This window comes from Carettochelys insculpta, chromosome 1, assembly GCF_033958435.1.
Source record: "Carettochelys insculpta isolate YL-2023 chromosome 1, ASM3395843v1, whole genome shotgun sequence".
In the NCBI taxonomy this organism is placed as follows: Eukaryota; Metazoa; Chordata; order Testudines; family Carettochelyidae; genus Carettochelys; species Carettochelys insculpta.
In genome coordinates, this window is record NC_134137.1 from 135,072,208 (window position 1) to 135,096,576 (window position 24,369).

The window sequence follows — 24,369 nt, forward strand, 5'->3', positions numbered from 1 at the left end:
AGTGTGACTGCAGCACTTGTAGGCATATGAAGCTGCTGAGACTTCACTGTGGTTGCTATTTGGGCTAGAGCAAAGCTAGCTCAGGTATGTCTGACGTGCTTCAGTGGGACCTCTGATTGCAGCGTAGATGTCAGTGTAGACCGTAAACACTTTGGAGCATATTTTTGTTTTGTTTGTATACTACTTAGCACAGTGGGGTTCTTGCTCATGACTGTTAGATACCATTGTAATACAAGTTGAACCTCTCTAGTCCAGGATTCTCAGGACCTGACTAGTGTCAAACCAGAGAATTTGCCAAACCTCAGGGTGGAGAGTTAATATTGTCCAGCAGCATTAACGAGACTTCCCCTGCTTGCTGGGCTCTTAGAAGATATTTGGGGTAAATTACAGCTAAATAACGGCACAGAACACTGACAGCCAGGACAGGTGGCTGGAAACAAACTTTATGGGACCATTGGAAACTTGGTCACACCTATGATAAATGGACATCCGGCTAACTAAAATCATGCTGGACCATGGATGTTGTCCAACCAGAGTGTACCAGATTATAGAGGCTCAAATGGTGCAAATATAAAACAATAAAAATAAATAAGGTAGAAAGGATAGTCAAGTGACCTCTGAATGGGCTGAGTTTTGTTTTGTTTCTACACCAGTTTGGACTTGAACCAATTCTGAAGTCTTTGGCTGCATCTACACTACAGCTCCCTTTCGAAAGGACAGCTTTCGACATGGAACGTTGAAAGCCGCCCTTTTGAAAGGGAGCATCCACACAGGCAAATGGGGACTGAAGATTCTATCTGCTTTTTTGAAGGTCCCCAAGTTCAATTTCGAAAGAGATCGTCCACATGACCCAGGTGCTCTTTCGAAAGTACAAGGGCAGGAAGTGCAGCAGGCAGGGTGCATGGCGGACGAGCCCTTCCAGGGTTGCCATCTGCCGTCCTTTTAAAGGCCCCTGCCTTCAAGCCTCAGCCTGCACACGCTGAGGGCCAGCAACTGTCCCTAGGCATTCAGGGACACTGAGCTGAGGAGGCATCCTGAGCCCCCATGGACCCTCAGCAGCTCCCTTCCCCCATTGAGGCCATGGCTGGCGCACTAGCCACGGTCCTGGCTGCCGTGCACCAGCGGTTCCAGGAGGCCACCCAGCTAGCCACCCTCCTGGAGGCCATCCTCGGGGTGCAATATCCTGAACCAGTCCCCCGGGTCGTCTGCCACCTGTGGACCTTCCGCACAAGCAGTGACTGGTGGGACCGTCTGGTGCTGGAGGACTGGGGTGATGGCTGGTGGCTACAGAACTTCAGGATGACCAAGGGGAAATTCCTGGAGCTGTGCCACTGGCTTACCCCAGTCCTCCAGCACCGGGACACTCACCTGAGGCTGGTGCTACCCCTGTAGAAAAGTGTGGCCATCGCCCTGGGGAAACTGGCTACCCCAGACAGTCACCGCTCTGTCGGCCACCAGTTTGGGGTGGGCAGGGCCACCGTCAGGGCCATCCTCAATGAGGTAAGCCATGGCTGGGTCATACACACACCACATGTAGGGGGCAGGGGGTAGGGGTGCCCCAGCCAGGGGCACCACTGGGGACCGGTGGGGCATCCCCCCTCCGGGGACAGGGATGGGGAGGTGGACAGGTGTGCAGGTTGCATCCCAGGCCACACTCATCAGCACACCCCCCACTGCCCTGCAGGTTGTCTGGGCCATCAACAAGGTGCTCCTGAAGCAGCTGATCTGTGTTGGGGACCTAGAAGACACCATGCAGGGCTTCCAGGAGCTGGGCTTCCCAAACAGCTTCGGGGTCCTGGATGGCACCCACATTTCCATCAAGGCCCCAGAGCATAGTCCCAGGGCGTATGTAAACCACAAGGGCTACCTCTCCATGGTCCTGCTGGTGCTCATCGATGCCAATGGCCAGTCCCAGGACATCTCTATGGGCTGGTCTGGCTGCATTCATGATGCCAGGGTGTTCCAGAACTCAGGGCTGGGATGCCACATGGCTGAGGAGACCTTTAACCCCTTACAGGAGTGCCCATCCTGGACATCATGATGCCACCCTGTACTGGGAGGATGTGGCCTCCCCCCCTGGAGGCCTGGCTCATGAGGCCATACACAGAGCACACCCAGCTGAGCCAGGACCCTTTTATGAGCAGCTGAACTGGGCTCACAATACTGTGGAGCGAGCATTCGGCCACCTTAAGGGGTGCTTTAGGTGTCTCCACATGAGGCTGGAGGTGGGCCTGGCCAATGTCCCGGCAGTGGTTGGGTCTGCTGCACTCTGCACAACCTCGTTGAGACCAAGTGAGAGCCATTTGTGCAGGGGTGGGCTGCTGAGGCAGGGTGCGGGTACAAGCAGCCCCCTGCCAACCCTTGCTGCCAGGCCCAGAAGGACAGGGTGCAGATCTGGGAGGCCCTGTGCCAGGCCTTTGAGCAGGGCCACAGTGATCCCACAACTCTGCATGCACACACCACCACCCAATGTGTGTGCGCGCAACACGACCAGGGGACGCAGGGTAGAACACAAAAATAAACTCTTTACTATACATAACTGTGTGCAACCATGTTTTTGAGGCAACTATTTACATTGGGGGCGCAACTGGTAATGGGGTCTGGGCGTCACTATTTATGGGGGAGTGGAACAGATAATGGGTGCTGGGGGTAACTATTTACCGGGGTGGGCTTCCTGGGTGCCCTTGAGGGCCTCCATGGAGGGGGGCGGTGTTAGTCCTCTAGGGGGCTCAACGGGTGTGATCCCCATTGCCCGCACCCTCTCGGTCCCCCCCCCATGTCTGGGAATCCTGTTGGGGCTGGGCCAGGGCTGGCAGCATGGGCAGGTAGGGTCACAGCTGGGGTGAGGTCCCTGTGGGCTCTGGGGGGGGTTGGCATGGTGGGAGTGGGGGAGGCTGACCAGGAGACTGGGGAGGTCAGAAGCGGGGGGTTGGGAGGGCGGGTGGGTAATGGGCAGCTGGGGGACAGTGGGGTAGGGGCGGGAGGGCCAGCTGTGGGAGTGGGTGGTGATGGGGTGGCAGTCGGGGCCAGGCAGCCAACCACAGTTGGGTCAGGGCCTCGAAGTCCCAGGCCTGCCACTCCATGACCATCCATGACCGCAGCACGCTGGTAAGGTCCCACAGTGCTGCGGTGCGGACAGCGTCCCCCGCCTCCTCCTCCCAACCCGGATGGTGCTGGTGGATGGCTCAGCAGCGGGCCTGAACAAAGAAGGCATGGGGTCCAGGCCGCTCCCCTTCACCCTCCCTGATCGCACTGCTCCAGCTGCTGGCTGAAGAATCTGTGGAGACAGAAGGGGAGAGCAGAGGGGGCCATTAATCCCAGGCACAGAACCCTGTGCCGCCCCAGGTGCCCTCTGATGCCCATGTCCTGAGGTTCCCTGCATGGGTGCCAAGGGCACAGGTTCCCCCGCACTGCCTCCCTGGTCCCTGCACAGCCAGCTAGCCCGTGGTGCTGTCTCGGCCGCGTGGTGCTGAGTGCCGCACATTGGCCCCCGCACCCGGGCCCAGGGAATGGGGCCATCCAGGGTCCACAGGCCCTAGGGTGGTGGCCATGTGGCAGGGCCACTCTGGACAAGAGCGGATGTCCCCTTTCCAGCCTTTGGGCTGGCTGGCGTGCACGCCACCGACCTGTGCATCCCTACAGGGGGTTGGGCGGGGCACGTGCAGATGGGGTGTGGCTGGATGGCCTGGATGGGATGTCGATGATGAGGGCCCCCTTGCTTGAGTCCTCATTATAGGTGGTTGTGTCCAGCCTCTGTGGGCGCCTGGTGCTGGCTGCATGTCCGGGACAGTCCTCGTCCTCAGTCCCCATCTCGGGCTCCTGCTCTGTCCCCAGGTCTGCAGTGTCCAGCAGCATGGCCAGGGGTCCCACCTCCTTGGGCCCTCTCTGCCCACTGACTCCATCTTCTTTCTGCTCACCCATTGGGCCCAAGGAGGTGGTCCAGGTCTTTGTAATAGGGGCAGCTGGTGGGTGCTGCCCCTGACCGCCCAGCTGTGCCCAGGCCCTGCAGTATCCCTGGTGCAGCTCCTTCACCTTGAACCTCACCTGGTCCGGGGTCTGGGTGGGGTGACCCCGGCTGATGAGGCCCTTGATGAGGTGGTGGAATCCTGCTGGATTCCTGTGCCGGACCCCCATCTGGTGCAGGACCTCCTTGTCTGCCCAGAGGGTGAGCTCAGCCTCCGTCCAGGATGGGCCCGGTGCTTGTGGGCTGACTCCCCTCCTGGGAGGTCTCCCCAGTGTCCTTGGTGGACCCCGGAGGTGGGCAGGAGCCGGGGGCGCTGGCCGTGGTGCCAGGGAGGACGTTAGGCTGGCTGGAGCATTGTGGGTGCTGGCAGACTGAGCAGCAGTGTGGTCTCCTTGCTGCCTGCACGCTCCCAGCTTCCTGCGTGAGTGTTTCTGGGAGCCTGCTTTGGGGGCTGGACTCGATGACCTTTCAAGGTCCCTTCCAGTCCTAGCATTCTATGACACACACGGCCGGATGCTAGAGCCGTAGAGCTCCGCTTGTGCTGTGACCGGTGCCGCTACCTGCCAGCTGATCTCTGCCATCAAGGACTCCCTTTTTTGAAACAGCTGGCTGTGAAGCATCTCCACTTGCTCTCTTTCGAAATTATCTTTCAAAGGAGGGCGCTCTTCCTGCCTCGGGAATGGAGGACCAACTTCGAAAGAACTCCCCCTTTCTTTCGAAACGACTTTAGAAAGAGCGCAGTGTGTGTGTAAACACTCCACAGGTTCTTCTAAAGGACCAGCTAGTGTAGACACACCCTTTATGAATAAAAGATCTTTCTGATTAAAGATACCTCTTGATTTAAAGGCCAGCCAGTGTATTGTACTCATAATATAAGTCTACCAGGAACTCCACTGACTGATAATAATTTAATTTCTATAACAGACTAGAGATAGCTTTTGTTACCTGGCAGCCAGTATTCAATCACTATTTCTCAAATTAAATAGCCTGTTGGACAACTAACTAGAGAAAAAGCAGGCACAACAGTCTTAATTTTGTATATTTTTAAATATAATATACTATACTAGAACAAATATCCCAAAATCTGTCTCCTTGTTAAACCTACCCAATGGCTTTTTCATATATTCCTGGAATGGTTATGTAAGTAAATGATATTGTTGTCTGATGTATGGGCTAAGAACAATGGTATACGAGAGTTCAGAACACAGCAAAAGGTCATCTTGGATCTTACAGTCATGAGGTTCATGGATGGTTTTTAGAGAATGGTTCACATTTAAGCAGTCACTGACACAATTAATTGTCTGCTCCTGCCTGATTTGTTATCTAAATCCAAGAAGATTTCTCCTCTCACTCCTCCAGCAACAAAGTACCCAAACAAGGCCTGCATTACAGAATTCATAGCATCACCTGAAATGTGTCCAGTAAAATATACAGCCTTAGTAGACTGACTTACGAGAAATGTATTAGGCTGTCCACATAATATTCCTTTGATTCAGTGAGCTCCCTTCTTTTGTCTGATCCGGTTATTTATGCTTACATGTTATGCCCTGTGACTCTGGTAGATCAGATGCCAGCTCTTGCCAAGGTTTTAGATGAGAGCTGAGTAGTGAAAAATTAATAGGTCACCTGTATGTTATTTCAAGACACATATTAGACTTGTAAGGATGGGCTTAGTGTTTAGCCTCAATAAATTGCTCACAAGTTGTGGCATGCATTAATCTTACTTGTAATTATAGATCTATGTAACACCCAGCCTATCCTGTATGGTTATATATCTGTATTGCCTTACATCTGTAAAAATGCCTGCTCTGAACTTGTGAATGCAGGCAAGAGGAGTGGTTTGCCTGTCCTGCACCTTCAGGGCCAATTGACTATAGCATCCACTGCACACCTGCTGAGTCCAGTTATGCTTGCCCATCAAAGAGGACTGTCAAACTAAGTGGGCCATTGTGAAGGGTCACAACACACAGACTGGCTTAATGGCCACCTCATACCTGTAAAGGTGTTATATGAAAGGAAACGGGTCCCGTCAGACTGAATTCTGGAAGAAGGCCATAAAGATGGCTGACTTGACAATTCTTAATTTTGCAGCTTCGGTTCTCACTAGGCTGGAGCTAGGAAAGAAAAGCAGAGATTCCCCAGGGTCAGCTCGGGTTAGCTCTGTAAAAGATCTTCAGTGCTGACAGATTACTACATCTCTGTCACCTGTTGAAACTATAGACTGGAACTCCTTTATAATACGTGTTGCCTGCTTTAATCTGAACATAACTCTCTCATATCTATTTCCTAGCTAACCACCGTTTAGCCAGTTTAGTTCAGGATTGGCAACAAGCATTGTCTTTATTGTGAGATCTAAGGTACAAACTGCCCTGGGGAAAGCTCCTGGTTTCTGGAAACTAGGAGCAAGCTGAATATTTGGTGCTCTTTGGTATAAGCATGAGTGGTGAGTGAAGCCATTGTGCGGGGAGACAAGCTCCCTAGTCTGTGGCCTTGCCCATACTCTACCCCTGCTCTATGCAGACCCCACCCCCTGCCCACTTCCCCACTCCCTTCCCACTGTCTGCCTCTTCTCTCTGCTCACCCATTCCAGCCAAATCCCTGAACCAAAATGTAGCAAATGACATGGGGCGGGGAACCCCCACAAAAAACCCCAAAAACATTCTTCTAAAACTTCTTTCTGAAGAAAACAGAACATGTTTTCCACTGTGTGCAGGGTTGTGAAGACTGGACATGCAGAAGGTACTTAATTAAAAGCACTACATTGGGGAATAAAATACGTAAGACATAGGTTTTTTGACATATCCTGAAATTTGTCAGCAATCTATTTACAAAACCTTTATAGTAGGGCAAGTCAGTTGTCCTTCTGTATATAAAATTATATATTGTGGAATATATGATGTAGCCCGTTTCTGTTTTACATTTTCCTTATCCAAAAAAAACTCCAGCAGTCCTTAGCGCTTTAAAGACAAACAAAATACTTGATTAGCTGATGAGCTTTCGTGGGCCAGACCCACTTCTTCAGATCTCCTTTTGTTTTGTGAAGATACAGACTAACATGGCTACCTCTCTGTGACTATTTTCTTTATCAGTATTTCTAACTATATGTATGTTTCAAATATACTGTTAAGCCTTCATAAAACATCACTCCAGATTACTACACATTTAAACATTTAAACAAAGACATTATTTCAAATTAACCAGTCAGAGCAGTTTAGTGTGTTCATAATGAAGTTCATTGTTTTTTGAAAAAGGGAACACATTTATTTGTGTGATTTTCATAACAAGACATATTTATGAAATTTAAATATATGTTTATGTTAAAATATGTTTCCAAAGATTTCAGACACTTCAAAGGATGTTATTTACTAGTACGATACTCATTTTGGTGGCGGGTTCTCTTAAAACCAGTTCATCAAAAACTCATAAATAGTAGGGAAGCTGTTTTGTCCAGCTAGCTGGAAGAAAAGGAATGTTGTCCATTTAAGGGGTTGAAAGGACAGTAGGAATTGATAAAAAGGACAGGAAGAGTTTGGAAGCAAGTTTTTGTAGTAAGGTAATTAAAACTAAAATGTGTGTTTTAGATACAGGTCGTCTTTTGAAGAATTTATTTAGAAATCTGTGTGTGTGAAGATCCAAACATTTAAAGCTAGAGCTGAATACTCAGCCTGTGCATCTAAATATCTAAGCAAGGATTTTTTAGATAAGTAATCTTCCGCCACAAACTAATGGAATATTTAAGGCAAATTTTAAATTAATGTTCTGTAAATGTAGTAATGCACAACTGTTTTGTCAGTAAATACAGTCGGCACATGCTTGTTAAATAGTTTCGTTACTATTAAAATGGCTCTTTCACAGGTTCAAGGGTACCCTAATAGGTCTGGAAGGCTTTTCACTTTTAAATTAACAGATCCATTTTTGGGAAGAGTCTTCAGTTTGTAAGCTTCAGCAATCTGCTATGGGAGTCTTCAGGAAAGGTCAGACGAGGGATAGGAAGAAGACAGTTTGAGCAGTAAGGCCCTGGGGAGGCATTGGTTTCTCTTGCCTCTTATACCTGTGGCCCCTGGGTGTAATGTATAAGTCCAGCTTGTCTGGATGGCAAGATAGTCCCCTGGGGCATTCCAGTCTATCTGCAACCCCAGGCTAAGACTGTTATTGTGCTTCATGGATTTATGTTTGTTACTGAGCTGGTAAAATTTAATTAGAGGACACACCACCAGTTGAGGTGTCTGTCTTGAGGTTGGCACTCATGTCTGTGAGCTACTCCAGCCGGTGTGACACATGATTTTACATTTCTCCTCAGTTATTTACAGCAGTGACGGAACAGAACTGCTATTTGTGTCAGCCTGGTGCTATCCTGAACCCCTGTCCCCAGCCTTTTGATGTGATGTGAGGTGAATGTGTATACAGGGACTCCAGAATGACATGAAATAATAAACTGCCACAAGCTTTTATATAACCTGCAAGTTTCCAGCATACAATGCATGTTGCTTACTCATGACCAGCCTGCCACCAGAGCTGCTCTCCAGCAAATAGGTAAATTACAGATGGATTAAGTAATTTATGACACCAGTTACGCTTCCTTTTCTGCTTGCAACTTGCTCTTGAACACATAGCAATTTTTCTTGAATGTATTCATTATTTAACATTATTTATCCAACAATTTCTGCAAATGATTCTTGGCCTGAAGTTTGTCCATAAGCTGCTGTTCACTGCAAATTTTCAACATTTGACATTCCAGCTCTTATGTGTCATGTACAGTATGTTTCAAGATTGTAATGGGCAAGCTGGCCTCTCTAATACGTGATAAATTTTGCTCTTACTATTGGCTACAATTCAATTTATTTCTGCTGTGCATCGGTCTGGTGTTAGTTCAGTGGTTTGAGCCTTGGGCCGCTAAACCTAGGACTGGATGCTCAGTCCTTGAGGCAGCCATTTAGGGATCTGGGACAAATAGATTAAAAAAACAAAAACTGCCATAGGTGGTGAGAGGTCCTGCTGTGAGTGTGGGGGGGACTGGACTTCCTCCCTCTGAAGGTTCCTTCCAGCTCTATGAGATAGGTATATTCTGTTATGTCTTCACACTATATGTGGGAGGGTGATTTCTGGCTCAGGTGTACAGGCTCATTTTAGCTCCCCTTAAGCTAACACACTTAAAATGACAGGTTGGAAACCACACCACAGACTAGCTGCCTGAGCGCAAACCTAGCTTCATCCTCGGTCAGAGGCCATCTCACTAACTTCAGCAGACAACATCTGCACTACAATGTTCACACTATTATTTTTAGCACTCTCCAGATCTGGCAAAGTGGGTCTGCCCCATGAAAGCTCATCAACCAATAAATTATTTTGTTAGTCTTTAAAGTGCTGCATGGCTGTCGGTTTGTTTTGTTAGGATTCAGACTAACATGGCTACCTCTCTGTTACTTAGCACTCTGGTTCAATCTGAGCTACCACTACTCTGTGTACCCATGTTGGGAGTTATACGTCCCAGCTGTAGTGGAGACATACCAGGAGTGAAAGGAAAATCAAGTCCTCTGAAACAGGTTTCAGGTATGAAATCTCATGTTTTTCAAATTCAGAATCCACTAATATTCTGCCCTGTGCAACTACAGTTCTCTGTTACAATTATAATTGCTTCCAGCAAACTCCTTTGCTGGAATAGTCATGCAAAATTAGCACAAAGGGTTATGGATGTGAGAAAAGAAGGAATTTTATTTTGCAATATGAGTGAAAATATGTGGAAAATATTTGTAGTGTCCTCTAAACAAAATACTTTTTAGAAATAAATGAGAGCTACTGAGTTGATTATCATTATTTTTATACTGTAGAAGTACCTAAAAAGACCTGAATAAGTGATCACTGTCCTGGGAACTTTACTGACATGTAATAAAAATATTGGTTCTCTACCCTGGAGAACTCAGTCTAGGACTATGGCAAAACACAACAGGCAAGTAAACAAATATGTGGAGGTGAGGTTAAAGACAAGGTATCAGTAAGGATGTGTGCATTTGCATCAATTAATACTCAAACTGTAGCAGATCTATGAAATAGAAAATTGTCCGTTGACTTACATGTCCCTGTAGGGTGAAAATTCCTCAGGCAGGCCATGGTTTGTACTAAAGACCCCCTATTCAATTCTTAAAGTCTGGAGTAGCCTATAATATAGAACCCCAGCTAGCATGAGTGGAAAGATACCTTGCTGGGCCCCCTTCTTCCTTAACTCTCTCACAAGATACTTCTCTGGGCCCCTTCTCCCTTTTCTCTCTTACAAGACCCAGAGGAGGACATCCCAGCTCAGGCAAGAAGGGCCTTGAAGTCTGAAGGGAGGAATAGCTGCTTCAGCAACTACATTCCAAGGAGAAGCCCTGTTAGTGCTGTCTGCTGCTAATGTCTTGTGCTTTAAATCTTCTAGATAAACCCCCAGATGCACCAGTGTGGAGGCATCGCCACATCCTCTATCCTATCTTGACATAAACCGGTCATCGTGTATCTGTTTTGTTCAACATGTAGAGGAAACCACCTGTTCTAGAGATAAGATGGTCTATAAACTATGGGCAAGGATACTCTGTAACCTTTTTAGATTATTGGCTTATTGTGTTCATTTCGTCTTGCTGCTAGAACCTATCCAGGTGTGGGTGACACCCTTGTTGTAGTTTCCCCCCCGCCCATCAATAATCTATATAATCAATTGTAATCTATTGTCTGGCAGTGCTTTCCTGAGTCCTGATGGGTGAAATGGCACTCCACCAGCGCTCTGTGTAAGAAACCCTCCTGTTTGCTTCATACACGGTGTCCAGACTTTGTTTCAACAGTCGCTCCGGAGATCACTAATTCTCCATGATATTATGGGTCAAATACTGTGTGGCTGGGAATTTTCCATCACAACATTTGAAGTTTTCAGGCTATTCAAAATAAATTTCTGCAAAATAAAATATTATATATAATGATACAGTTGTCATCTACATGACCACATACAGTAAAAGCTTGTAGCACCTTAAAGACTAACAATTTTATTTACTAGGTAATGCTCTTTCTTGGGAAAGACCCACTTCCTCAGTTCTGCTCCAGCATCTAAAAGAGTAGGTTTTTCCCACAAAAGCCCATTACCTAATAAATAAAATTGTAAGTCTTTAAAGTGCTACAGGTCTGCTTGCTTTGTTTTCAAAGATGCAGACTAACATGGATACTTGTCTGAGACTAGTAAAAGCTTGGCTGTCCAACACCTGGATAACTGGCACATTTTGTTAACCATCATGCATTTACCTGGCTCAGGGTCGGCTTCTGCAGGGCCAGTTACCTGGCTGGGGCTGCTTGCTTCAGGGCAGGCTGGCCATCCGGGGCTGGCGGCCACAGTGCCAGTGGACTGGAAGAGCTGACCCACTCCACCATCCAGCTCATTTGATAATACAGCACCTCCCAGGATGCCCCAGAGCTCTCAGAAATAGGGGCAGGTGGCCAGAACTGCCCTGGAGTGGATATCCTGGTCCTGAGCCCAGGCATTGCCCTGGTGCAGTTCTTTAACTTTCAAGCCTTTACTGTACTGTTTTTCACGGAGAAGAATCATGCTTTATTCATTGATTAAGTAGTTGTTTAATATTTCTGTTTTGCTTCTCTTATCAGTGTTTGGCCCCAGCCTTTACGTACCGCACACCATTCAAATTCTGTTCTGAATACAGAATTCTTCCTGGGCTGTCTGTGAGCCCATTGCTGAATTACTTGAGTGCTTCACAAACATGAAGGGATTTATCTTTAAAATACCTCTGTGAAATGAAGGGATTATATTATACCCATTATATTTCATCTCTGTGTGTGGGGGAGAGAGAGAGTCCTTAATTTGGTAAGAAATGCCACATTATTTTGCAGAATATTTATCTGAACTAGATGAAGACATTTCAGTACTTTGGGCTTTGTAGAGTGTTTGTAGACCGAAAAGTGCTCTTGTTCTTAATTAGATTATTCCAAGAGGACTGTAAACAAAGGGTTTTGATAAACTGCAACGTGTTGAAGTAGGTGGTTGTGTCCAACAGTAATAGGCAACAGTCAAAGATTCTGAATTTGGGTTCAGTTCAGCCAAGTGTCCAAAAATTCAGTGACAAGATTCACGCGTATGCTTTGGCTGCTTTCTGCTGCTCTGGGGAATGCAAAGGAACCATAAACCTGGCTTAACTGGCTAGTGAAGCGAAGTTTACTGCTGCTTTGCGTCTCCAGAGTGGCCCAAAGCAACTGGAGTGTACAAGTGCATCTGGCCTTAGATGTGAAGCCCATACAAACTGTTCCAACCTCTTAGACTGTGAGAATAAACTGGAAATCACATGCAGCTAGGCTCTCTCACACGCATTCCTACTTTTTCTCTCAACCAGAAATGCCGCAAGCACAGACATTCCTTCTATGTTACCACTTCTTTGCTCTGGGTGAGAATAACAGGCAGAAAGGTTTTGTCAGCGTTTTTCAGAATTTCAGGACGAAATTGGTTTTGTTTTGTTTCTAAACCTGTGTATTGCTGGTGATGCCGTATTCTTGTTATAGCCATATCAGTTATAACCACACCTCTAGTATAGGGAGGTACAGCAGGGATCACCGTAGCATGTCTCATATCTCATAGCTGTGACTTTTACCTGAATCTCAACTGAAACTCCACTATTGCAAGCACAGTTATTTACATCCTTTATTATACTCATTTAGGGCCACATTCTATTTGTTATAGCCTATCTAGTATTTCATAGAATCATAGAATCATGAACACTAGAACTGGAAGAAAACTTGAGATGTCATCAAGTCCATTTATTGTAGGACCAAGCACCATCTAGACCATCCCTGATCGGTGTCTGTCGAACCTGCTCCTAAAAATCTCCAAGGATGGAGATTCCACAACCACCTTCGTTAATTTATTCCAGTGCTTAACTACCTTGACAATTAGGGAGTTTTTCTTAACATGCAGCCTAAACTTGCCTTGCTGCACTTTAAACCCATTGCTTGTTGTCCTATCATTAGAGGTTAAAGAGAATACTTTTTCTCCCCATTCTTCCTAACAAACTTTTAAATACGCAAAAGCTGTTGTGTCCCCTCTTAGTCTTCTCTTTTCTAAAGCAAATAAACCCAGCTCTTGCCAGTTCTTTCAATCTTCCCTGATTGGGCATGTTTTCTAGACCTTTAATCATTTATGTTACTCTTCTTTGAACCTAATCAGCACAGAGGAGAAGAACTGCTTCTCATGTCATGCTTACAACACTCCAGTTAATGCATCCCAGAATGATTTTTTTTTGCAAGTGTCACACTAACTCATTTTTAGTTTGTGGTTTCTTCAGTTTCCTTCCTAGACAGTCATTTGGATGGCCTTCATCGTTATACCACCTGAGCATGTCACAACTGTGATGCTTATACTCACATAAACTATTGCCTTCCGTCATGAGTAATTTTATTGGCTTCATTTCATTGCTGCAGATATTATTCAATGTGAATAAAAGTTTCACGATATGGCCTGTGGTCACAGAACTACTATAGCAGGGATCAGCAACCTTTCCAAAGTGGAGTGCTGAAATTTGACCTCCACGTATCGCCTGACTGCCAGTGATACTCTTTAAAGTTGTTAATAGTTCTACTTACAACAACTGCACTAATAAATAAGTAAATAAAGATGCAGAGCTTTAGTGTTTAGTGCGGTGAGTGGAAGGGGTCACCTAGGGTGCTCCTGGGCCCTTGTACCTGCTGCCTGCAGGTTGCTCATGGGGCAGGCTGGCTCTTGCTGCTGACCCAGCATTGCAGTCTGGTGGGGTGGGAGAGTTCTGGCTCTGGCCCCGTGCTCTGGCAGGTGCCCTGTGGCAGGTGCTCTGACCCTGTGCTGTGGCAGGGGCCATCTGACAGAGGCTCCAGCCCCATATTCTTGCCCCCTCCCATGTTTCCTGCGGGAGGAGGAGTGGGGCTGGAGCTCCCAATGTGTGCCACTCTAGATTGGCTCATGTGCTGAGTGGCACACATGCCAGGGGTCGCTGACCTCTGTACTAGAAGATGAAAAGCAGCTAGTTTGGTGGATACTGATAGCTGCAATCAGAATTCTGTGCCTCCATGTAAATACATTTCCAAAACAGTAGTATGAAAAATCAGTAGAATCTAGGGCTTTGTATATAAATATATCGTAGACATGGAAGATGATTCTCTCTCTTTATACAGTTCTGTTGAAGCAGAACTTGGCATAATGTGTGACCACAACTCAGTTCCAGAAACACATCAAGTAAAGTAATAAAACAAACATGTGGAGATACACCTCCCATAGAACTGGAAGGGACCTCAGGAGGTCATCAAGTCCAGTCCTCCACCCTCTTGGCAGGACCAAACACAATCCCTTTTTTTAAAAAAAAAACAAACAAAAAAACCCATTTGCCCCAGATTCCTAAATGGGTTTTTTGGGACTGAGCTTACAACCTTGGGTCTAGCAGTCCAATGCTGAAACCACCAAGTTATCTGTCCCCCTAAAATAAAGAGCAACAAAAATGGTTAAAGGTTTAGAAGAAGTGTAATAAGTAGAGGAAAGTAATCCTCAAACCATTTGGCTTTGGCTTTTGTTTTTGTCAAAAAGTTCACTAAACCCAATGATATAATGATAGTGACACGTAATGATATCGGGACAAAATTTCACACCAAAAATATGTTCACTTGGACTAGCTTATTACCTTTAATCACAATAAATATTACCTCAGACAAGTGGGCTCCCTGAAATCAGTGAGGCTATTTATGGAGTCTCTTGGTGGTCACTTGATAATAAGTAGGAGGTCTTCATGTTAGCCTCCTATTTGTGAGTCCATTGATGGCTGACCAGCCCAATTTTGGAGCCTCAGGTCTTATCACAGAAGACGCAGGTGTTGGTAGCTGTTGGAGTGGTGTGGGGCAGTTTTTGCTGCTCTTTTCCTCCTCTCCACCTCTCTTCATCTGCACTGCAGTGGGCTCTCTCAAACTGTGCCACCCCCTCACGGGGTTATCACTCTTCACAATCCTGGGCAAGGTTCTCCCAAGTGCTAACACTGAAGCTGCACTTTTTCATGTGTGCCATCAGCTTGTCCTTATATCACTTCTTCTGGCCTCCCAAGCTCCTCTGTCCTTCCTCCAACTCAGAAAACAGAATCTCTTTAGGGAGGTGCTGAAAAGACATTGGAAACACGTGACCAGCCAACAAAATTATTGGAGAATGATAATGGCTTCATTGCTGGTCATGTTCGATCCTTCCAGGATGCTAGTGTTTGTGCGCCTATCCTCTCAAGAGATATTTAGGATTGTCCTGAGGCAGCACTGAAGATACTGTTCAGGTGCCTTCAAATGATGCTTGTATGTTGTCCAGGTTTCACATGTGTACGGTAGCATTGGGATAACCACTGCATGGTATACCAGGAGCTTTATCTTATGGAGTAAGGTACTACTCAATAGAATATCAGAATTTGCTACATAATTATGCTAATTAAGACAATTAGAAAGACCAACTCTGTACTGTTTTCCTAGTCAGCTAAGGATGGGGAGGAAATCGTAACTATCCAAAAACAGTTTAGATGTATACCCTTGAGGAAGGTTGAGGAATTACATAGGGTTGACTTGTCATAGTTTAGAGCAGTAGAATATTAGATTGTACATAAAGAACCTGACTTCCTTTTGTGCCTTTGAAAATCTTCCCTGAAATGTATTAGACTGGGGAATAATCCCAAAGGAAGTGGTAAAAGTCTTGTGGCTTGAGTCATTTAGAGTTGAACTGGACAGAGTACTAGAGAATGTATTGTAAGGAATAAACTTTTCTTGAAAGGAGCTAGATGTACGAATAGTTTTTTTCCATCACTAACATCTTTATTGAGAATTCCTCAAGCTATGGCACACGTATATAAATATTAATTTTTCAGTTTATGCTTTACAACATCTTTGAATAGTAACAGAGAGGTAGCTGTGTTAGTCTGTATTTTAACAAAAGAAACCAGCAGTCATGTAGCACTTGAAAGACTAATAAAATAATAACAGAGAGGGAGCTGTGCTAGTCTATATACTGTCAAAACAAAAAAAGCAGGCAAGTAGCACTTTAAAGACTAACAAAATAATTTATTAGGTGAGCTTTCATGGGACAGACCCACTTCTTCAGACCATAGCCACACCAGAACAGACTCAATATTTAAGGCACAGAGAACCAAAAACAGTAATCAAGGTGGACAAATCAGAAAAAAATGATCAAGGTGAGCAATTAGAGAGTAGAGGGGTCGGAGTGGGGAGAAGGTCAAGAATTAGATTAAGCCAAGTATGCAAATGAGCCCCTATAGTGACTCAGAAAATTCCCATCCCGATTCAAACCACATGTTAATGTGCTGAATTTGAATATAAAAGACAGTTCGGCAGTCTCCGTTTCAAGAGTGGTGTGAAATTTCTTCTTCAGTAACACACAACCTCTTAAGTCATTAACAGAATGGCCCACTCCATTAAAATGTTGACTAACCAGTTTGTACATCTGGAGTGTTTTTATGTCTGTTTTGTGCCCATTAACTCTTTGTCTAAGGGAGTTTGAAGTCTGTCCAATATACAAAGCATCTGGGCATTGTTGGCACACGCTGGCATATATGATGTTAGTTGAGGAAGATGAGAATGTGCCCGTGATTCTGTGAATAACCTGGTTAGGTCCAGTGATGGTATCTCCTGAATAGATATGTGGACAAAGCTGGCAGCGGGCTTTGTTGCAAGGAAAGGTTCCAGGACTGGTATTCCTGTGGTATAGACTGTGGCTGTTGGTAAGAATCCTCATAAGGTTGGGAGGTTGTCTGTAGGAGAGAACAGGCATGTCACCTAGGGCCTTCTGAGTGTGGCATCCTGATTAGGGATAGGTTGTAGGTCTTTAATAATTCGTTGCAGTGGTTTGAGTTGGGGGCTGTAGTTATGACCAGTGGTGTTCTGTTCTTGGCTTTTTTGGGCCAATCTTGGAGTAGCTGGTCTCTGGGTATTTATCTGGCCCTGTCAATTTGTTTTTTTATTTCTCCTGGTGGGTAATTCAGGTTTATGAATATTTGGTAAAGATCTTGTAGTTTTTAGTCTCTGTCAGTTGGATCAGAGCAAATGCAATTGTGCCTAAGGGCTTGACTGTAAACAATGGATCCTCCGCTCCATGCTGTACAGTGACTCCAGTGCTTTCCTAGGTGGTCAGGGCACTCAACCTTGACTTTATAAATTCTAGAGTTAAAAAATTGAATTAACAAATTCAATTTTGTTTCCAAGTGTAGACATACACAAAGAAAACAAATCTGGATTACAGAAATCAACATTTACACAGCTTCTTCATCTACCAAACCTTTTGGGGGGCTTAAGACCTCTTTTCTTCCTGCTCAACTTTCTGATTCCCTCTTTATCTGCCCCTGAAATAATTTTGCCTCAGCTTGTTCTGGACTGGACTGGTGATCAATAGGTTCCCCTTACCTCAGACAGTGTGTCCTATTTTAACAACAGCTTCTATACATCCTTCTTTGCTCCACTTTTCTGTTTGGAAGTTTTCAGTACTCCCACCCTCTTCCTGCAGACAACCAGCAGACAACCAGCTTGCTTCAGCTTGGGCAATATCTTTAACACATTAATTATTCTACTACAGCAGAGCCATTCAATTTTAACTACACTAATGATTATCTTCCGGCTGCTTTCAGACATGGTTTCTGGGTTTGTGATCTAACCTGACCAGTCCTTGATAGCAAACGGCTGATTCAATGCACACTTAGAGTTATGAAGAGTTCAGAAAATCAATCAGAATTCATAAATGGTATACAGCTTCCCCAAACCATCATAGGGATAAAGGTAACTTCCATAAGAGTGACACATGCAAAGAAACTCTGTAGCATGTCTGTGCCTCCCTTCACCCTGCCAGGAAGAAGCAGGCCATGCAGTACATGTCTAGTCATTCCTATTCTTTATTTGCACTGTTCCTACTAAGTGCTGGAAATGGGATCTGTTACATTTTCTGTATTTGTTAGGAATTACTCCTACATGCATAAGAGAAAGAAATTGCACATATAAGTTCACGGAGACTCTACTAGCTATGCAATAAATATAGCACCTACAAGATGTCTGGAAATGCATGGAAAATATTTGATGACACAGAAAAGTGTGTTTTCTCCAGTGGCAGATTAGTGCATGAGCCTATGGTGCCCATCCCCAAAGGCTCTGGATAATTTGGGCCCTTGGAAAAACGTTCCCCTGCTGGAGTCCCGGGGCTTCAGGAGCTCCAGCTTCCTACTGTGGCCCTGGGGCTGGACCACCATGGTCACAGGAACAGAACTTCACTGGTCTCAGGGCTGCAGCAGGCGGATGGGGAGAAAGGGCAAAAAGAGTGGGTGGTGTACCACAACAGAAGGAACAGCATGGAGAAGGCGCTGAGGGTGGAACAAGGGCAGGGCTTTGGGGAAAGGGCCGAATGGAAGGGAACCAGGGGTGGGGCTGCAGGCAGAAAGGGTGGGAGGGCAGCAATGGTTCCTTCACTACCACTCTTTCTCTGTTTCAAGGCTCCAGGAGATCTTAATCCAAAACTGGTTTTCTCTAACTTATTTAGTGCCATTCACCAAGATCTGCTCAACAGGGCACTACAAGGGTGCTCTATCACAGGGTTAGTAATGGATATTTAAAGTGTGGGCTTCATAGTCTAATTCCTAATTGATCATCATCTTACCAGGGCTTTGGTTACATCATTTGGGTTACATTAACTGGTGCAAAGCAGAAGAGTCCAGTGATAAGAGGCAAATTGAGAAAAAGGTATTTAAATATGGGTAAAGACTTGGAGATGAGATTCCAGGTACGTGCAATGGCTCTGCACTTCTGCATCAAGTCACTGTAAAAGAGAGAAACTATAATTCCATTGATTTCTCTTGATTGTATGAACCTCATGATTTTTTATTCCCTGGGCATGCTACAACAAATTTATAATTTTCTTCTGCACACTGATGCTTTTATTGGAAATATGTCTCCCATTTATATCAGTGGTAGGAATGGTTTGCCAGTTGGCAGTGTTTATATCTCCATTCATCAGAGTTTGAAAAACTGGCTGAAACTAATAGTTCAGTCTCTAATTGTTATAGTATGCTTCCAAAGTTCAGACACTTTCATGGCTTTTCCAGTTCTCTGTCTCCTAATGAAGATGAGCCAAATACTGGCTATAACTCTAGGACTTAATATTGAACTCTCTTTCATTCACCATTATTTATTACTCACTGTCATCACAAAATAAGAACAACATGTTGTTATATTTCACAACTCTAAAACAGCACTCGGTATTATATTTATCTGAACACTGAATTATACATATGTGCAAATGTGTGTATAATATACATATTTCTAGGAGGAATTACTCCTACCTATGTGAGAGAAAGCAATTGTACATATACGTTCATTGAGATTTTACGAGCTGTGCAAAAAATATAGCAACCACAGATATCTTGAATATTTGGAAATTATTTGATTACACAGAAAAATGTGTTTTTTCCAGTGACAGCCCTGGCCGTGGGTCCACTTTACTCTGCCCCATATCCAAGCCCCCATCTCTCTTCCACCCACAGCCACCTCCCCATTCTGCCCCTTCTGCTATGGCCCCCCACCTCCTTACTCTTGTTTGCCCTTTCTCCCCCTCCCCCCACCCGTTGCAGCCCTAAGACTGGAGAATATATAATGACTGGCTGTATAATAACTATAGATGATGACTTCTGGCTTAAAAAGAAAGAAAAAGTAAAGGTGATAGAAATGATTTAGGAAATATGTAGAAAATTCAGAAAGATGGGATTTTAGATGCTTTTTTAGCGTATGCTTTGTATGAACAATAATCCTGACTTCTCTTTTGTTTAAGCTACACACTAGAACTCCCCGGTCCAGCACTGTTGGGACCTGACTGGTCCCAAACAACAGGGAGATCCCCTGCCACCACGCCTCAAGCCCATTGTTGCTGCTGGCAGGCTATCACCTCAGCAGGCATTCTGCCCTGTCCCCGACTTCCCGGCCTGGCTGTGCTGCTAGCCCAGCAGCTGCTAGCTTCCTGGATGGCCAAGGCTCTGGCTGTTGATGCAGGGCTTTGGCCCTCACCCCATTTGCTGTGGGCTGCCATGGGGCTCTGGCGCTGGACCTGTGCTCCTGGGGGCTGCCATGGGGCTCCAGCCTGGGCACACTGCCAGGGAGACTCCAGCCCCAGCTCTCCCACTGCTGCAGGGCTCCAGGCCCAAACTCGGCCCTAGTCTTGCTTGCCACAGGAAGCTGGGGACTGCTGCAGGGCTCCGATCCTGGTCCCATGCTGCTGCCCACTGAGCTGTTGACCCTGTTACCCTTGGCCCTAGCTGCCCTCCCAGCTCTTAAAGTCCTGGACTTTTCAGTCTGGGGGCATCTGTGGCTCTGCTCTGCTGGACCATGGATGTTGCCAGCCCAGAGAGTGCCTCTTTTCAGAGGTGAAATCTGTAGCTCTTTTTTTTCATATTTATTTTTTTAAACCAGGGAACACTAGATATTAATAAACAAAGGAATACTAACATAGATCCTGGTTGGAGGAACATTTAAACATGCACCATTTTACTCAAGTGAATAATTTGATTGATTTAAGTTCAAGCACGTGCGTGAGGACCATGTAGAACAATTCAGTACACTTTCTGCTCTTGCCAAGCACATTGCAATTTGAAAAATATTGTATGTGCAGCCATTCTCTATGAAATTAACAAATAGCTAGAGCAGAAAATATTGTTTATGTGGCAGAATAGTATATTTGCAGGACCTAACAGAGTTTGTATTAATTAGCCTACTTCCAACAGAAGAACGAAAAAGCTACATCATGAAATCAGAAAAGCACAAATATGTTCTAGTTCTGATATTGAAGACCTACAAACAGAGAGGTCTAGCCTTCAGTATTTCTCAGCTCTTATCACTATCCTCACTCGTGGGCATGTGAGGTGAGGGGAACGAGATTAAGTCATATTGACAATGTCAAAGACAAGTATCAAAGAGGTAGTCGTGTTAGACCGTAGCTTCGAGAACAACAAAAAGTCTTGTGGCACCTTATAGACTAACAGGTATTTTGGAGCATAAACTTTCGTGGGGAAAGAACTGCTTCGTCAGATGCATCTTATGAAGTGGGTCTTTGCCCACGAAATCTTATGCTCCAAAATATCTGTCAGTCTATAAGGTGCCACAAGACTTTTTGTTGTTAATGTTGAAGAGTGTCCTTGCAGTGTCCTAAGTTTTTGGATCGTCTACTTTGTCAGGGCACTGTGATTTTCTCAATACGTTCCTTGGAGCCCTAAAGTTCTAAAAGGAAATAATACTTGGTAACTTTTCCTAATAATGTTACAGACCAGTAGAAAGCCATTTTATTAGTGAACATCTCCCCTCCAAAACTGACCCTATCTGATACCACATTTTCATCTAATTAATTCCTTCTCAAGACTCTCCTCTTATGTAATGCCTCAAAAGGAATTTGACCAGCTAATCATGGACAGGTCATAGGGCAGTTTAATGTAACTGGCTGAGGAACAGAAAATGGAAAGACAAATGCAATACTTGGGGCCATTCCAAATTCACGGCACATTTTGATCAATTTCACAGTCATAAGATTTTAAAAATCAAAAATGTCACGATTTCAGCTATTTGAGTCTGAAATGTCACCGTGTTGTAGGGATCTTGACTCATAAAACAGTTGTGAGAGGGTTGCAAGGTTACTGTACTGCACTGCTGCTGGCAGGGGCACTGCCTTTGAAGCTTGGCAGCTTGAGAACAGTGACTGCTGGCTAGAAGCCCAGCTCTGATGGCAGACTGGCTGCCAGCAGCCACACAGAAGTAAGATGTTGCTTTCAGAGCTGGGTGTTTGGCTAATAGCTGCTGCTAACCAGCCACTCAATTAAAAGCAGTGCAGAAGTAAGGGTAACAACACCAACACCCCTCCTAAAATAACCTTGTGACCCCTTGCAACTTTCTTTTGGGTTAGGCCCCCTAATCTTCATGGTGTGGGGTAAAAGCCCACAAAAGACCTGATTTCATGGTCTGTAGCACATTTTTTATGGTCATGAATTTGGTAGTATCCTATTTATCCTGATTGCCTGTGGTAGCATGAAATTAGATCGCTGCCAATTATATCTGAGATGCACAGATAATCTAACCCGATCCATGGTTCTATCACAGCTTTACAGGAACACAAATATTGTCCTGTTACTTCATCGAATTGTTTCCTTTTACTCATGGCCATAAATCATAGTCCTAAAGGAAGCTCTACTAAAAATCAAATATAAGGAGAAAAGGCAAATATTGTCAAAAAAGGAAGTTAATGGCTGAAACTATTGATCATCTCTGAAAGACTTTTGGGCTTGTGAACCACAAAAGCTCATTTAGGGCAGAGTTCTTATCAGGGCTTTCCATTGACTTCAGTGAACTGCAGCTCAGGCCCTTAGGATACGTCTTCACTATTCAGAAGGTCAATTCAGTAAGGTTCAATCTTCTGGGATTCAATTTCATGAGCTTAGTAGGGACATGCAAAATTGAACTATCTGGCGCTGACAGTCAACCCCTGTACTCAATATCTGGAGGTGTAAAGGAGGTTGATGGGAGAGTTTCTCCCATCGACCTCCCTCTGCGAGGACAGCCAGGTAAGTCAATTGTAGTAGGCATCCTTCGATCCCAAGGGATCATGGGTTTGCGCCCCAGTTGGACTGCTTAGAGCAGCGTCTTCTGTGGCTGTGCAATCCAATCCGGGAGTGGCAGTCCTTTCCACACTGTGAGCAGCAGTAGGCAGATGTCGCTCTGGTATCACGGGCATGGATCTTCCTGAGGGCTCTCCTGTCTTCTGCTTCCCTCACCAAGGTAGTTTCATACATAGCAAGAGCTTCCTTCACTCCCTGTTTCCAGGCATGCCTGCCTGAGGCGAGCGAATGCCAGGTGTTCACACTGATAGAGCACTGAGGTCATGATTGCACGTGTCCTTGTAGTGCAATTTAGGTCGCCCTTTCGGCCTCTTTCCAGATGCCAGTTCGCCGAAGAGGAGGTCCTTCGGTATTCAGCCATCCGTCATGCGTGAGACATGACCCAGCCAGCGCATATGCCTCTGTTTGAGAAGGGTGAACACGGAGGCGGTGCCTGCCTTCTCAAGCACTGCGCTATTGGGGACCTTGTCCTGCCATGAGATACCAAGTATGAGCCTAAGGCAGCACATGTGGAATGTATTGAGCTGTTCCTCTTGTTTTGAGAGCAAAGTCCATGTTTCACTGGCGTACAGCAGTGTGCTCAAAACACAGGCTGTGTAGACCTGCACCTTGGTGTGTACAGTGAGCTTATTGTTAGCCCATACTCTCTTCATCAGCCTGGAGAATGTTGTGGCGGCTTTTCCAATGCGCTTGTTGATCTTGCTATCAAGTGACAAGTTGTCCGAGATTGTCGAGCCTAGGTACACGAACTCATGGACGACTTCCAGTTTGTAGTCGAGCACGCTGACAGATGGCTCGTTACCCACGTTTTGGCCCATCACCTGGGTCTTCTTTAAGCTGATTGTGAGGCCAAATTTTATGCATGCATCTGCAAAGCGAGTTACGAGTGACTGCAGTTCCTGCTGAGTGTGAGCAGCAATAGCTGCATCGTCAGCAAAAAGGAACTTCCTTAGATGCTTCGTAAGCACCCTGGTCTTCGCTCTAAGCCTCGACAGTTTGAAGAGGTTGCCGTCCATTCTCGTGCGGAGAGAGATGCCCTCTGTAGCAGTTCCGAAGGCATATTTGAGCAAAACTGCAAAGAAGATGCCGAACAGTGTTGGAGCCAGCACACACCCCTGCTTCACTCCGCTGAGAATCTCAAAGGGTTCGGATGTGGAGCCGTCGTATACGACGGTCCCCTTCATGCCTTCATAGAAGGCCCTAATAATGCTGAGTCAATTGTATATGTGTTTATATGCAATGGTGACTCTGATGGTAATTGCATAGCTTGAACTGATGTATCCGAAATCAACTTACTTTCATTGAGGGAGGTTGAGGGGATCCTTTCTCCCACTGGTCTCCCTTACTCCTCACAATAGCAAGGAGTACAGGGGTTGAAACTAAAAGATGCATGAAATTGACCTCTGGAAGATCGACCCCGAATGGGTCGATCTTCCACTTGGTATAGACAAACCCTCGTTGGATCATTGTTTTGCCCAGGGCTGGAGGCTATTGTATATTCTTTATATCTAATAGAGCTACCATTTTGTGATTTCCTGATATCCTAAGTGACAAATCAAATGCCTGTGAAAATTTTTTTTTCTTTCTTTCTTTCTTTCTTTCTTTCTTTCTTTCTTTCTTTCTTAAAAAGAGATCAGAAGTTAGCTAAGAGGTGCAATATTCCAGAGGAGCAGCATAAAAGCCACCAAACCCCTGCATATTAGAACATAGTATCTCTCAGATCCAAAGACTCCTTTTGACTTCTGTGTGATG